The sequence below is a fragment of the Cupressus sempervirens genome, chromosome 4 (genome assembly GCF_028749045.1).
Source record: "Cupressus sempervirens isolate cs-2001-9-10 chromosome 4, ASM2874904v1, whole genome shotgun sequence".
Lineage (NCBI taxonomy): Eukaryota > Viridiplantae > Streptophyta > Pinopsida > Cupressales > Cupressaceae > Cupressus > Cupressus sempervirens.
Window position 1 is genome coordinate 568,579,089 of NC_143121.1, and position 8,750 is coordinate 568,587,838.

Genomic DNA, 8,750 nt, shown 5'->3' on the forward strand with positions numbered 1-8,750 from the left:
AGGTTGAGATGGGGCAACATAAAGATCACTTGCATCTTTCTTTCTAGAATCTTGCTTTTGCTGTTGTGAAGTACTTGTTTGTTCATTTGCTGCATGTGCATGAGGTGCAGCACTTGAAGTTGAGGCCTACTTAGGAGAAGGAGGGGCAACATGTTTCATATCTCTCTTCTTACTTCTAGTGTTATGAGCAATGGAATCCTAGTTTACATTACAATGCTCCCCAATTTGATGATTCATGAAAGAGCAATCATCATGTCCTTGAATATATGAGGCCTCCTTGGAATGATCCTCCTTGTACAATTGCTTTGCTACAGGTTCTTGGGCAGTTAGGGCCAAATAAGATTTTTCCTTGTGGCACATGCAATAGGCATAAGAATAGTTGCAAGAAGGATAGAAATCTTGATCTTGGGCCAAGTTATTTTGAGGGACTATAGCTCTATTCTGATTTGAGCTTGAAGCAGAAGCATGGCTATTTTGCCTACCCTGATCAAAAGAGCTATTCCACTGATTAGGAGGCCTACCACTATTTGGAGCTTGATATTGCAATTAGGGAGGATTTCCACTTTGAGCTTGCTTCCTTTCCAAGGCCACCACCTTGTTACTCATTTTTTGTATCATAGAAAAACTATCCTCTAATCTCTTTCCTTCATCCTTCAACTCCCTCCCCTACTCTTGCAATTTTTTTATCTAGGGTCTTCTCTCTTTTATGTATATTCAGCACTAGACCTTGGAGCATCTCTTTGAGTTCATCTATCCCATTTGAGGATGTGGAAGCTTGAGGGATTGGAGGAAGGGCTTGTGATGTAGAAGTTGTAGGAAGAGGGTCCATTGCTGGTTGGTGGTTGTGGACATCAGGAAAGAAAGGCATAAGGGGCCTTGGAGCCAACTTTCCTCCTTGTATTAGGATGTTCTCAGCTTTTATGGCTATCTCATAAGCATTAGGCAAGGTATCTCCTCCCATAGTTTGGATTGTAGTGGCAATATCACTGTTAAAAGCTCTAAGGTAATGCAAGAAGGCATTACTAGGGGTAGTTTTTACTGAAGTAGGTATTCTATCCCATGTCTTTTGAAATCTATAGTTAAAATCAGTCATACATTCATGGGGGGGCCCTTTTATAGTAGTCAACTACTCTAAAAGTGACAAATGGTCACTTCTACCCTCAAAATGTTTGCATAATCCTGCTCCTAGTCCATCCCAATTAGTTATAGAACCATGAGTTAAGCCTCTATACCACTGTAATGCTTTTCCTTTTAAAGATGAGGCTAGAAGTATGACAGCAACATCATCCTCTGTAATACCATGAATATTACAGAAATTTGCTACTTCTTGGATATTCTCTAAAGGGGAGATGGAAGTTTCACCAGTAAAATCAGGTATACTTTTTAGTGCAGATACTATTATATCATGTCTTTGGGCTAACAATAGAGGACTTCCACCATTAAAGGTAGCAAAAGCATGAACTCTTGGTTGTGCCATGTAGACAAGTGTTCTATTGATGAGTGTTGATGGAAATCTAGGCTGAGTTCAAGCAACAGGAGGAGTAGAGATAGATCTTATAGGTATATTAACTGTTATTACACCCCTAACTGGTGATAATGAAGTTCTAGTCCTCCTTCTAGGATTTGAAAGTGAAAGCTCTTGATATTGAAATTTACCTCTAGAAGACACCCTTGTTGATGTTCAGAGTCACCAAGTACTTTGAAGAATCAGCATCTTGAAGGCTCGAACACTGAAGCCAACACTACCTCTTCAGCATTAATCTCTCAAACTCTTTCTTCTTTGACACCAGTAGACTTTAAGTTTTTTTTGAAAAGTGTCCCACCAAGCATGCCAAAAATTGTTGTCACTTAGGTTTGCACCCTTGTCCAAGGCCTATGTGCAAGGACAACCTAGTGAAACTTGGAAGCAACCTCCAAGCTGTGGGAATTGAACTACGAGGTTGAGTCTCTGAAGAAGGCCGGCTTCCTCTTACTATCAGGGTGCACCTATCTACTCTTGGAGAGGAAAAGGGAGAAGGAGAGCATGAAAGCAAATCTACCTAGTCTAATCTAAGGAGGTGATGCACTAAAATAGAGTGTTCAAACTTCATTTTTGCCCATATATGCACTACAAAACCAAGATAACATTCAAAAGACATACACACCCAAACTTATGTCAATCAATAACCACATATAGATTAGGAAACCAAACTGAATAACATAAGGAAAAGGATTTCACTTATATATTATCCAATAGGCCAAAAATAGACATAGTATGCAAGCCATAGATCTCAACAATACACCAATGAGAGGCAAGATGGATGCACATACACATCGATGGCTGAAGGAGATGATACAGAATGTTATACAGCTCAGAGACAAAGGGAATTTTACACTGCAGACCTACGACCAATAGCAGAGAAATCAAAAAAGGAGTCCCCCATTTCAAAAATTTTAGAATCTGCCTTTATAGTTCAGGCATAACTGAGATCTTTTCCTACTGAAATGACTTCGCAGCTACCTTCCATTAAGTCCTGCAGAGGACAATCATGGGAATTTGAAGAAAATTTGATCTTTGTTGCAACAGGTTTCCTAAGAGGATTGAAAGTGGTGCCATCAATGTTCTGACTTGGTTGATGGATCGACTAAGATGGTGGAGTGTCTCCCTATATTTTGCATTCATTTTTGGTAGGTCAGGATTGATCATGAAGATCAGATCGCACAACAAAATCGATCACCTTCGCTTTTTAGGTTCATGAATTAGTGGAGGTCAGAGAGTCAACCTAGTTTCACAAGCCAATTGGGCCACATGGGCCAATCGCTTCTTTTCGTTCTGTCACCTAAGAAGTCCTCGATGGTTGACCTCCTTTTATTGAACTAACCGTGCCACCCTCAAACTGTTATCATTAACTATGGTGATTACAATCCTGATCATGATACTAACTGCCAGCCATTAACCGTCAACCTTGTCTAAACTAGCGAGCCATTTGTTAGCAAGGCGCTATGTCACCATGGTATCCACCATGCAGCTTTTGATGGCGAGATAGCACCAACTGTTGATCGGCCTTAAAATCAGACGATCATGAAGACTCGTCATATCACTGTTGTCCTTACCCCGGGCCCATCATATTTGGTACCAGCTCAGCAATCACACCACACTCAAATGACACCTCGCATACTTTGGTGAGACCTGGCCTTGCTGACCCATGTGGCAAAAGGGCATTATGTCACTTTTGATATCTCTCAACCAGTTCTTCATAGTGCGATGGTGCCCATCATAGATCAATCTCTATTTGATGATCAGAACCACCTCGTACTCTGCACATCCTTCTAAAAATCGCTGGGCCCATGAAACACATATTCTCTGTCTCATACACCTGGCACCTCTCTATTGGCCTTTGAAGCACCAACCTGGCAGATTCTGGTATTATTTAATCTTGACCATGCCACATGTCAACCAGGTGCTATGTCACTAACAAAAAACTCGCGAGTTTTTTGATGGTGACATGGCACCCCACCAGCATTTCTGACTTCTCGACTCGCGAAACTGACCATTCGCCATGAACATTTCTCGGTGACACAACCTACCCACTATAAGACTTTTTTTCGGTGCTATGTCGCTATGAAGATTTTTTGACCAACTCATGATAGCGACATAGTGCCCACGGTGCCATGGAACTTTTCTGACCTACCAAAACATTTATACTCGACAAGTTGGACCCACCGAACATGCGTCCTCCGGGCACCATGTCGCTAACGTATTAATCGTGCAACTTCCAATGGCAAGACAACACCAACCATTGATCTGCCTTAGATATGACGATGGAGAACTTGTGGGCCATAGAAACCATGTTATAAGGCTTAGGCATTAAAATAATATTAACTTTGGGAATTAGCCATTGGATGGGCCGAACGTTTGAAATTTGAATCTTGGCAAGTGAACAAATGATAACAGTTGCATTTGGTACATGTTTTTGATTACGAAAATAGGTTTTACAGGGATCCTGAAACCCAAAGTTTTACAGCATAAAACAACTTAAAGAAGAAAAGACAAAAAAAAAAGATGCCTCAAAAGGCCAGAAACAAAAAGGCCTGAAGCTTGAGAAACAAAGGCTAGGAACAGAGCCTAGCGGGCAGACTAGTGTCCCTTCTTTTCCATTGCCTGCAGGGTTTCTGCAGTGTCACTTTCCTTCTGGTTGGCCTCTTCCTCCTAGATCATGGGGAGGAAATGCATCTGGTCCCTGTGACTTTCTTGGATTCCAGTCTCTTTCTAAGGATCTTCCTAGCTGGTTTCGTGCTCTATACTCTGCTCCACGTTCCCCACAAGACTGGCATTGGTCAGATAGTCCCCCAGATTAACAATATTTTTGTTCAGGGTATGGAGGGTATCCACAATTTTTTTAGTCATAACTTGGTGGACAAAATCCAGCCTTTGGACCTTTTGCTCGAGTCGGGTGATTCTATCCTCCTGATTGTCTCCGAGGTCCTGGCTTCTGTCTTTTTCCTAGCTATCCACCTAGTCTTTACTACCTTTGGCCTCATGATCCTTGACATCCCCTGTGTTGTTGGTCTGGTTGGACCTATCCTTCAGAGTCTCAATTTCCCAAAAAAGCCACTTAATGGAGCAAAAATTATCAATCAGGCTATTCTTTGCATTGTCGAGAAAGTTGAAACTCATTTCATAAACATTGTCAGAGAGAACCAAAAGAGTCGGGTCAAGGAGCTCATCATAGTGGGTGCTACTGTCGAGATCCCCCAACACCTAGATTTTAGCAGGTTCTCTAACAATGCCCATACTGACACTATCCATATTTAAATTTCTCCAAGCTCTTCTCTTATTTTTCCTAATGGCCTCCCCCCCCTTTTCAACCATGATTTCTATCATCTCTTCAAGGGGTGAAATGGGGACCTCCAGGGGGAGGTGGGCACAGTAGGGCTAGGGTGCAAATTAGCATAGTCACTGAGATGATCATGGGTTGGGGTCTAGTCAAATTTTCTTTTCTTGAAGTTAACCTGGGTTACCAAGGAGGTCACCTCCTTCTTGTCATTATCTTTCTCCTTGTCGTCTTCCAACTCACTTTCCTTCTCTGCCACCGAATCTACCTCCTCTGACTCTGTATTCGACTCATCACTAGACTCCTTAGGATGAGGGGTAGGAGGGTTAGGGGGAGGGCACCTGGGGCTCTTTCTACTAGGGAAGTGGGGAGAGGGTTTGGCTTTTGGGGTTTCAAACTTGACAGACTTCACAATGCACACTTCCCCTGAGTTTGAGCTAGTAGTGTCCTCGGAGGAGCCACCCGAAACCCCAATGGACTTGACTCTTGTCTGGGTTTTTAGAAACTCAAAAATGAGGAGCAAAAGACCTTCATGAAGGGCGGGGTTCTTGACAAGAAATTTCTTGTAACTCTCTATATTCTTAGTCATAGAAGTATAAAAATAGAAAGGAAAGGAGATTTTCACTTTATGTCTAAAATGATTAAGCAGAACAAAATGATGGGTCCTAATTCTATCAAACCTGGGTTCCAAAGTGATATACTCTATAATGATCCTCAGAACAAGCCCCCAAAACTTCTTGATGGACTCAATGTCATAGTAGGTGTCAATCTTTGCCATTTTTCTTTTCTCCTTGTCATTCTTGATGAAAGCATTGATAGCATTAGCGGACATCTTCTTATCCCTAAAGAAGCACATGCCTTCCTGGGAGAAGCCTGTCATCTCCGCGATGAGACCCTCTGTGATTTGGTGGGAGACACCATCAATTTTGACCTTTCTATTGTGCCAAGTATCAACCATAATCTTTGTAACCCCTGCGTCAAAACCATGGAGCCTCTCCATGAAGCTAGTTATGCTGCCCCTTTGGAATTTTTTCCAAACCTTCCCTTTTTCTTTCTAGCTCTCCATTTCTCCCCATGGCTCCCTTCTAATGCTTTCTCCCACCATTGTGATATTATGCCTCTCTAACCCTAAACCCGTAACAGAATTGAAGAGCTCAAAGATGAAAAAATTGCTAAGGAGAAGAGCTTTAATGTGCATGTTATTGGGTTTAACTCTGGCTTTCTTCTGCTCGTGTAATTTGTACACGTTATTATGAAATGGTGGGGGTTTCACATAACTCCAAATGATTCCCTTTTTAAAACATGATTTAGCATGTCTCATCATCATAAAAAGATTTTGACTTGGTACCTAGAATTTGCTCCTTTCAGATGAGCTCCATAGCCACCGCCAAAAAATGATTATTGTTTCCCCACGTCATCATCGAATTGAATCTGACCACTGCGTTTGCAAACCAATCAGCAACCATGTTAGCTTCAAAGTAGACATGGCTGATGTGGTAATTTTTAAATTTTCTCAAGTCCATTTTTAGGTCCTCAATTATGCTTGCAATGGTCCATGATGGTTTGGTTACTCCTAAAATACAATTTATTATATTTAGGGAGTCTCCTTCAAGCCACAGTTGTTCGATCCCTGAGTCCAAGGCTAGCTTAATAGTGAGTCTAGCCACACTGGCTTTAGCCAAATGGTTGGTTTGGTGACCAATAGGGGAGGAGATAGCAGCAATGCCCCCTCCCAAGCTATTTCTTATGATTCCATCGCATCCGACGGGAGCAGGGTTCCCCTTAGCCGCTCCATCGAAATTGGCTTTATGCTAGTTTTCAGGGGCGAAGGACCAAGTAGCCTGCTATCTTCTTTTGATCCTGTCATCATTCCTGGTCTTAATTTTCCCTCTTTCCTTTATGTTTCCATCTCTAGTTGTGGAATAGTTCTCTTTCATGAGGCCATCAATTTTCTCTACTATAATACCCTTAGGAGCTTCTCTGTCTCTGAATATCCTGTTGTTGCGCTCCTTCCAGATTCCCTAGAAAAAGTGTGGGATAATCCAGGAACTCAAAATTTGGGGTTCCAGGCCTTTGTGGTTGCTACTCCACTAAATGAAGAGATCCTAGATACCGGCTGGTAGGCACTAGTAGATGTTCATATTGGAAGTCAGAAGACTCCACACTCTAGAGGAAAAGGGGTAGTGAATGAAAATGTGATTAACCATTTCTAGGTCATGCTTATAGAGGCAGCATCTGTTGGGAATAATTTGGCCTCTCTTGGCTAAATTATCAATGGTAAGGATTTTGTCTTGCAAGAGGAGCCAAAATAAAATGTTGATTTTGGGCGTTAATCCAGGGGTTCAAGCCTTGGCCCAAATAAGTTTCTCCCATGTGCCCACAAGGGAAAGATAGCCTGAGGCTATAGTATAATGGCCTCCAAAAGAGTCTCCCTAGACTAAGGCATCGCCTATCTGGTTGATGTTGATAGCGTAAAAAGAGGCCATCAAAGGCTCGAGATCCTACAAAAGCTCTGCTAGATTGTGCCATTCATTCCCATTTCTGTAGTTCCTAACCAACATACCATATCTGCCTATTGCCTGATCAGCCCACCTGCCGAATGAAGGATGGTTAATGAGAGGTTCCTGAAAAAGCCAGCTATCCTACCAAAAAAGGATTTTGTCTCCCATTCTAGCTTTCCATTTGGCCCTAGATTTAGCAAGGGGAAGGGCCTTCAAGATACCATTCCAAATGTTAGAACCCAACAACAGCTCGACCCCCTAGAAAATGGAGGAGAGAGATAGGCCTCCCAAGTACTTCTCAGCCAAGATGTCCCTCCAAACCCCTATGCCTTGGAAGATGCACCAAGGGAGTTTAGCTAAGAGGGATTGATTAAGGTGAGAAATTTTCCTGATTCCAAGACCTCCTGGGCTTTTGGGCAAGAAAACCTAGTCCCAGGCTACCAGGTGGTATCTCTTGTGGTCATCAGTTCCAGTCCAGAGAAATTCCCTCTAAATCCTCTCCATTCTGTCTGCAAACTTAACCAAAATCCCAAAGAGACTAAGGGCATAGGTGGGGAGGTTCTAGAGAATCGAGTTAACCAGGGTGCATTTACCTGCCTGACTGAGGGTGGCCCCTTTCCAACCAGCAAGTTTCTTGATGAAGTTGTCGATAATGCTTGTCCAAAAGGAGTCCGAGGGTTTGGAGCCTAGACAAAGCCCAAGATAAGTCGTCAGTAGGGACCCAATGCCACAACCCAGAATATGAGCAATTTTCCTCTGCCTCTCCAAAGGAGTGTTGAGGAAGAAGACAGAGCTCTTATCTAAGTTAATAGCTTGTCCAGTACCCCTGGTGTAGGAATTAAGAATGCTTTTGAAGGTCCTGGCCTCCCAAACTGAAGCTTCACCCCCCAAAATCATGTCATCCACCAATTGCTGATGAGTGAAAGTGGATGGACCCGAAGAAGGCCTCAAACCCACTAAACACCTATCCCTGATCTACTTCTAGATGAGTCTGCCAAGGCATTCCGCCATGATAACAAATAGGACTGGAGAGATGGGGTCTCCTTGCCTTAGACCCCTAGAGGGGGAGAAGAAAGGAGAGGAGTGGTTGTTGACCAGAATCCTTAAAGAGGGTGAAGACACAAGCTGGGAGATGAGCTTGCAAACCTAATCATCGAGGCCAAAGGCACAAAGAATAGCAAAGAGGAACTTCCAATCAACCCTGTCGTAAGCTTTTGACAGGTCCAGCTTAAGAAGGAAGCCTTCCTTTTTTCCCACCTCAAGAGAGTGGATAACCTCATGAACTGAAACAATTGAATCAAGGATCTACCTGCCTGGGACAAAGTTAGTTTGCTGAGGAGAGATAATCAGAGGGAGAACTCTGAGGAGCCTGGAAGTGAGGACCTTGGCAATGATATTATAGAAGGAATTGCAGAGGCTAATGGGCCTGAATTTA